We start from the raw sequence: 8,533 nt of genomic DNA on the forward strand, positions 1-8,533 counted from the left end.
TTACTTTAATTTTATTGATTTATTTGTGTACTGTTGTCGTAGGCTACAAATTCTTTATTTGTTACTTGTGTTGACCAATGACTTGGTCGTTATGTGACACCAGCTTGTGTATGAGAATTCCCAGTGAACTCTTATTGAGCACCTACAGATACAGGTGTACAGGTTTTTTGTGAAAATAGTGTCAACAGCATTTTTCTTTAGGTCTTTACACACTGGGGTTATTTTTTCATGTGATTAATTCAAGTCAATACATTTTTTTGTACTGTTGATTTGTCGTGACTACTTCCACACAGAACAAGCATATTGAGTGAAGGACATTGATCTCTGAGCTTTCACGCTGCAAATAAAGGCATCAACCAATCTCAGACTGTCAGAGGCTGCCCTGGGATGTGGAGGCAACATCCCCAGCAGGACCTCAAACTGTAGTTAAAAATATCCATCCCGTCCCGAACCGGTCGTGATGGCACTTCAGCTCCTGAATATTCACAGTAGAGCGTTTCACATTTTAGTGTTGTTTATTCTCATTTTACTGTATGTGTAAAGACCTTTATTGTGTAATTAAAGAGTAAAAAGGGGAGAACAGACATTATATTACAGTCAGTACAACAAAATGACTCTGCAAACTTTGGCCTTTTATCATAAAGAGTTAATGAAAACATGGATCTAAATACTCTGCTGAGAACTGAGGCCTCAGGATTCACTGCTGCAGTTTCACTTGTCTGTTGTCTTATTGTCCTCCATGTCCTGTTTTATTTTTACTCTGCAGTGATTAAATGTGTTCTCTGTACAGTCTGCACTGACTCTGGGTAAACGCACAGAGATGTGGATGTTTCCTGTCTCCTCCATGGTGAGGACTGACAGACAAAGACATGTTGAAGCGTCTGTCAGAGGAGTCGAGTCTCATTATTCCCCCGTCTGCAGACAGACAGACGGATCACATGAGGAAAAACCCTCTTTCCTGTTCTTCCTTTGCCACTGTGCAGGAGAGGAAAACGTCACTGTCCTCCCTCCCTCTCTGCAGGAAAGTGACAGCCCGTCTAATTGGGATTAATCAACTGGCAGCTCCAGTTGAGTGGCGGCGTCGCGATCTGAAGAGAAATGGCATTGACCCAAAGAGAGAAGGTGTATACCGCCCCGGGGCCGGCGCTTGTACCGATTCATCTTCCTCAGCATAACATTATTATTCCCAACTCCACCACAGAAGAAGAAGAAGGAGCCTCTTTAGGATTCCTGGGTCAAGAACAAAAAGCTAGAGAGGGTGAAAAGAAACTGAACTAATCAAAAAAGAAAGAAAAAGAGCAGCACTTGACAGTTTTTTCCCACCGAACACAAAAAAAAACCCAAATGAAAGCTGAAGAAGAAGCAGCAGCAGCAGCGCTACATTATTCTTTTTTATTCTTTCTCTCGCAGCCATCGCTTTGAATTACAGAGGGAATCTTTTTGCTGAGAGTCAGGCGTTGAAGAGGAAAAAATCAAAAATTCATCTGAGAGACTTTCAGGAGCGAAGACAGAGAGAGAGAGAGAGAGAGAGAGAGAGAGAGAGAGGAGGCGAGGAGGAGGAGTGTTTTGTGCTGGAACCAACATTTGCAGAAAGTTCCAGCTCCTTAAGCAATTATTAGCGGTGATAGTTTGACATGTTCAAGAGTTGTCAACAACTGGCTTTAAACAAAAGTACAAAGCAGAAATAAACACTGCCCGCGGTGGAATTAACTTGAGGGACGTGCAGGGTCGATGAATTAAACATGTGCTGCCTCGTCTTCTTCTGCTGCTGTGTTACAGCCGAGCGCCGGCGTTCGTGTTACCAGGAGGCTCCAACGCTCACTCTGCTGCATCGATGTGGAAAACAGACGAACACTGTAAAAATCTGAGAGCCAAGGCAGATGATCATCTTATCATTAACTCAGGGACACATTAGGAGCCGATGGGCACTGACGGGTAGAAGGCCCTCACCCAACTCTATAAGGCCCTCAGACAGGTGTCATATGTGGTCATTTCAGCTGAGCTCTCTGACTAACAAGAAATATTAACTTAATTCACTGTACCAGGGGCCCCTGGACCTCAAGCCTTTGGGCCTGTTCAGTGATCTATCCATATAATAGCTCTGGGGTTTTCTCACCAGTATAAGACTCAGGTGCAGCGTCTCAGTCAGGAGAGGGTCTGAACTGGTTTTCACTCGTCAAGAACTGGTTTCTTCAGTGGCAGTACCAATCAAAATAAACACCGAGACAAAGAGGTGAGCTGCCCTCTGAATGACAAAAAAACTGCTTCGAATAAACATCACGAATCTGCCAAGTGTCGTCACTTTCAGGAGCTAAGGTCTTTTCACAAACAGCATGGACGTGAATAAAGAATGTGAAAGTGCAATATACTTGTCTACAAATATTGAGGAGCTGAAGCTGCACTACAGCCAGTTGTAGACATATTTTAGGATGTGGGTGGGACAGTCTGAAGTCCTGCTGAGGAGGCAGAGACCAACTCGCAGGATCCTGTGACCCAGAGCAGCGATGTGATTGTGTTTCCTTTATTCACGGTGAGAAAGCTCAGAAAAATCCACCCTTAAAAATGACACAAAATGACATCGCTTAGCATTCACATTCTGTGCGAAAGTACTCATAACAAAAACTACAGTTTGAAAAAATAAACAGACGTGCAGATTAATTGTACGAAAAAAAATACTCCCAGTGTGAAAAGACCTTTAGACAGTGTCACCTCCATAATTAAAACTACTGGAATAAATCTTGTTATCTATAATGTCAGGCCACTGCTGGAGACTTTGTTTCCTCAGAGCTCTGACTGGACTGTGGTGGAAAGTAACATTTACATTACACAGATACTTTAATCACATTTTTCTAATAATACTGTAATTATTTATAATTTATTTTTTATTCTTTGGTTTCCTCCTCTACTTGATTGGATGATCCTCATATATGGTGTTTAATTAATTTGTAAAAGCAACAAAACAAAATGCATATGTGTGAGATAGGAATGCACAGAAAAGTATCTGTAAATGGAAAACCATCCTCATGAGGGAGCAGCTAAACATTTGCTCCTCAAGTGGTTTGTCAGGAAAGGAGTGATATTCATGGCTGACAGGTCTCCTTCAGCAGGGGCTTGTGTAGACTTGTGTAGACGGTCTACATTTATCATAGTAGTTGGGTCATATCTACCACTGCTGTTAACTTGGGATTAATCATACATGTAAATGTACTTAAAGGATTCAGTTTTTAAAACTCTTATCAACATGGGAGTGGGAGTAAATATGCTTGCTTTATGCAAATGTACAATAGATACAGCTTTGGCCTTGTGGAGAGAACCACCTGGTAGAGCTTTGAAGCTGAACTTTGCTTTTCAAAAAAACACTTATTTATCCATTTCTGCTCAAGGAGGTTTGTTTCCACTCGCCATCCAAAACATTACTGCTGCATCGCTTCTTGATTTCCCAAACTACAGGGCAGGCCAAAGGTGATAATCACAGAATGTGCACCCCTAAAAAAGTAGTGGTAGTGTTAAAGTAAAATTTCATTAACTCATGATTATCTCGTTGACAACCCTACTGTCGATACAAACAGCCTCTGTTACATTTTTGTGTTAAAGACAGTATAGAGTTGGCTGTTCCTCTCTTTACCTCTTTATTCTCCAACATCTTCTTGATAATCCTGCCACCACAGACGGAGTCAGAGGATATGAGATGAGATGGAGACTGTGGGTGTTGAAAGTGACCAATTAAAGGAGCAGACATGTCAGCCTTTAAAAGTCAATTTGACGAGTGAGGGTCGAGTGGTTGTGCAGGTGGAGCAAAAACGCTTTCCTTGAGAGGATGGTTTTCTGCTCGTGGATTCTGCTTGTGTTCTTGTATCAGATGCATCCTTGTGGTTTTTATGTGGCGAGTTTTAAGACTAATTAAACACATATTGAGGAGGATGTGAACGATAACTTCAGCTTTTCTTAATTCACAAAGATCCATTGAAGCCATGGCTAATTCATCTCTAAATAGTACCTTCACCAGTAAACATGACTAAACTGTTGATTAAATTGATCATCTTAAGTTTGATTCTCAGTCAACAAACTGTTCAGAGTTGATTCATCAACATCAATTCTTCATCACCCTAACGACCATAAACAGAAGTAATATTATATTTTTTACAGTGCAGAGCAGTGTAATGTGCAGCTTCTTGCATCATTTCCATCGACATGTAATGAAGCGACCCTCGTCTCCCCGGGGGGGTCATTCATTCACTCTGTTGTTTTCAGTGTTTTATTCTGACTCCACTTACCAAAATGTATTCATCCTGTCTCTGCTGCTGCTTTGCTAATTAGCAAAGTGCTTAAGACATAAAAGACTAAAGTTTTATCCTTTTAATCTCTTATTCCCTTGTAGTTCTTGGAAATGAAAACACTGCCTGTTCTGTTTTTTTTTTTCATGCAAATGGCAGCTGCTGAAAACATTTAGTATATTTTTTATTATTTTGGCTTTTATTGAAGCAGGATGGAGAGAAATTTAAATTGTGCAGTGGATCCAGCAGAGTTTATGAGGTTAATTTATTTCTGGTGTTAAGAAGGTAAATAAGTTGAACAGGGCTGACTGTTAAACAACACGATGACCCGTTTGTCTGCTGGATTTTATTCCGTTTGAATTGAAACTTTGCTGTGTGTCAGATTTTAACCCAAAAAGAGCTGAAATTATATGAAGTCAGTGAAATATTTTGGTGGGAATGTGGGAGTTTTACCAACCTGAGATTGAAGGTCATTTCTGACAGAATCCAGAGTTTTTATTAACCAAGGAGAATTTTCTCACCTGATAAATGAGCCTGAAACTTTCAACTGATCTGAGAACATTAACAGATACAAAGTGACAACATGACAGGTGAAAACTTGATGCTAACACTTTTTTTTTTGACCCTTCAATTGAATTAAATAACTTGAGAAAATAAACAAAATTACCAGCTGTTTTCCTGGTATCACCAAATGGCCTTATGATAATACATCATTTTCCTCACAGGTGCTATATGTAAGTTTTGCTATCACTACATAGCTAACGTTAGCATTAACAGCTGTTTACTGACCAGTCTAGAAGAAATGTTGTGAGTTTAACATCAAACAGCTGTCTCCAGAGGTAGAAAACAACACCAATCTTTTCCTCTATTTCTATCATTTCTTTTCTTCTTCTGAAGTTAGCATGCTAACCAGTTAGCCCTGTCCATCTTGTTACTTTCCAATCGTCTGTCCTCAGTCTGACATGAGAGGATGAAGAAATACCTCTGCACAGAGGATGTATTCTAAGCTCTTGGAAACACATCAATGGTTGAAGCTCTTGGTAAATAAATAGCTGCTGATGCTAAAGCTGGATATGTAGCAATAGCAACAACTTACATGTAGCACCTTTAAATCATTGTGCTTGTCACCAACACCATTTTTTGCTTCTCGCGTGTTATTTCATGCCTCATCATTTCTCTACTGACTAACCCTGACTCTTTAACCAAAATGGCTTTAAATGACATGAAAAGCTTAAAACGCGTAGACATGACAGGTGAAATGTGCTTAAAAGTGGCCATTTATATGTAATCCCATGAGATCATGTAGCTGGTTAGTTCAAATTTTATGCAGAAACAAGAAGTAAATCCTGTGTGATAACTGTGTCTTATTATATGTGCACAAGACAAACAAAACCTTTAACCAGCAGCAGCAGGTGTTTCGTGTCCTGAGCAGTAAACAGGTGAAAATACCAATACACAGTGAACTTACCTGATGCTCCTGTCAGCGGATTTCAGGAGTGACAAAAAACAACAGGTATGATGAAGCTGAAGCGCTGAAAGGATTCAGTATAAATAACTTTTATTTTGCGTACACCTGTGAGTTTGTAGAAAACTTGATCTAATGTCTTTATTGTTTGACTCCTCCTTTGTTCTCTTTTGTTTGTTTGACTGTCACCTGATTGTGATTCTGATCCGATTCTATTCATTATGTGAACATTAAACCAACATAACAGGAAGTCCACATTAACCCAAACATGTTTACAGTCTTAAGAGACCCCTGCTCTGTGGCAGAATGAAATTACACCAATAGGAACTTGAGTATTCATATATAGGCCTACTGTAGGTTTGGACAGACTCTTTGTAGGTGCTGTTTGCAGCCTGAGAGGAAGATTTAAGACTCCGACTCAGAGCAAATCCTCTTATTGTTTTTCAGGTTTAACAAATACATGTCCTATGTAAAAGTTTAGGCTCTAAGTTTTTATTTTTCTGTAAACTTCACCTAAAGTTTAGTAGAGAGAAAATAAACTAAATCAGACCAGTATTTTCTGTGACCCCCTTTGCCTTTAAACCATCTCCACAAAAGATGGCCTTGTTGTTTGTACTCAACAAGACGTGTGTAGCAGATTGATGAGAGTGGTGTACATTTTCTCAAAGACACTGGAACTGAACGTTAGTTAAATATGAAGCAGAAAAGTTTGGTTCTCTTTGTTGTAAATATAAAAATTTAACATAATCTGTGGTAAAATATCACACAACTAAACATGATTCAGGCAGAAACAGCTGCTCCATCTGTTTTAAACAGAGTTAGAGATTTGAATTTCTGATGTGTTACAGTAAGATTATTACTGAAACAATTCCCTCATGATTTTTCTTTTCTGGTTGAAGAATCTCCTCCTTGTGAGGAGCGCTTCTTTAATCCCGTCAGGTCGTCTCTAACAGCGCTCTGAGGAGGGAGGGGTTAATTCAGGCGACGAAATGCCCGAGCGGAACAATTCAAGATCGCTGCCTCCTCAGCGAACAGGAATATTATTAACAGTAAGTTGTGGAGCAGGCAGGCGTTTTCCCTCCTCTCCGTGCTGCCGAGGTCCAGACTAATCCCACAGACCAGAGTCAGAGAGGAGTTATTATCTTCGAACGTTTGCTGCATCTCTGCCTCCCTGCATGTCAACCTTCGCTCTTCATAATCCATTACGTTGTGATCAGAATGAGCTGTGTTGATTGATTCAAACATGTTAGATCAGGGAAGCAGGGGGTAGATTTAGAGTAATGGAGTCTCAGGCCTGGTTCACTTAGCAGATGGATGATGGGAGTGGCGGCGGGCCGTACATCGAGGCCCTCCGCTCCATCAGTCCTGACGCCGTGAGATAATATTTGAAGTGCAATGGATGTTCACGTTCCCTCTCTGTGTTTTTTACCCAGAGTACCTCTCTGCGCCTGTTTTCCTCTCCAGGTGAAGTCGGCGGGTCGTGTTGTCGTTGGCGGGCAAATCACTGCAGGACGTGACATTAATGAGGTTCCCCTCGCTGGGTACGCTCTGTGGTTCAGACACACACCTGATTCTGTCTGAAAGAGCAGGAGGAGGGAAAACATGCGGGTGACATCAAAATAAAGGCGTGGAGGCCGACGTCTCAACTTTAAATCAGATTCAGCACGAATTTATAAAGAAGGAAACTTAATATGTTTTATATTTATTTATCTACTTTGTTCACAGTTTTGTGTTACATCAGCTCGGTCTCATCAAATGATATCTGAATAATACACCATTTCATGTGTTATCACTACATATTTTCTTGCTTTTTGCGTCATTTCACAGCTTTTAGTCTCTATTGGCAGTTGGCAGCCATGACAGTCGACTCAGAGCCTGTCGGCCTGTGGATAGAGAGCTGTGTTTATTAAGAGGGTCAAGGTGTTTTTACTGTGATACATTAAACCAATTTGAGTGCTTCTTTTTGTCAAATTGAAGAGAAAGTAATCAGTCAGAGGACAGTGAACAAAGTCTGAACAAAGAGAGAAACATCAGAGGGGGGAACAGTTTTAGCTCTTCCTTGTGCATGACAGAAAACCGATTTCTATTGAGTTCATAATTTTGTCTCTGTATTTTAACATTTACAGTTTTCTCATCTGAGAGGAAGCTAAAACACAATCAGAGCCTGTTTTATAAACTGTCCATTCAGGGTAACTTCAGCTAATTAAACCGACGTGACGAAGCAGAGTGAGAATAATAGTCATGATTTATTTTCAGTTGCTGCGTTTTCCTGATAATTTTCTAAAAATGACTAATAATAATTTCCTCAAGGACATTTAGACTCCCACAAAACCAAAACATCATCTTTGTTTCTGTCAGGAGGTAAATTAATATTTGTGGATCCAGAATAGGGTCCAGAGTCTCTCAGACTCAGGCCTCCCATCTATCAGCAGAGCTAATTCACTCCCAGTATAAACCAGTACCGCCTGAAAAACAGCCATAATTTTCTCCATCCTTATGTATTTATCAAGATGAATAATCAAGATGAAAAAGCCTCCCCCCTCGCTGCTCGGGAGCGGAGGATCCTTCACCGCCGATCGCTCTGCCACATCAATATTCAGACGATCAGCGGCCCATGAGTAAACAGAAAGAAGCGCTGGCCTCGGCATATTTAAAACGCAGCCATTTTAACGCAGCACCTATTAACTGATCTCCCAGTTATTTATTTCCTTTCCTTGTTATTAACACCGGACGTGATATTATTCTAATTATATCAGGCCCAATCAGCAGTATTGCCTGTCTCTGGCTCATTTCC

At 40.5% G+C, this 8,533-nt stretch overlaps 1 non-coding gene across 2 annotated transcripts in view; it reads left to right on the forward strand.

Annotated features, from left to right (window-relative positions):
- LOC108894321 (uncharacterized) overlaps nucleotides 1–7,752 on the forward strand; it is a 51,025-nt gene extending 43,273 nt beyond the window's left edge. For both annotated transcript variants that reach the window (XR_001962803.2, XR_001962800.2), the window contains exon 5: nucleotides 7,204–7,752. This is a non-coding gene — a transcript (uncharacterized LOC108894321). The remainder of the gene's footprint in view (nucleotides 1–7,203) is intronic.
- Nucleotides 7,753–8,533: the final 781 nt, after the last annotated feature.

The sequence above is a fragment of the Lates calcarifer genome, linkage group LG2 (assembly GCF_001640805.2).
Source record: "Lates calcarifer isolate ASB-BC8 linkage group LG2, TLL_Latcal_v3, whole genome shotgun sequence".
NCBI classification, from domain to species: Eukaryota; Metazoa; Chordata; class Actinopteri; family Centropomidae; genus Lates; species Lates calcarifer.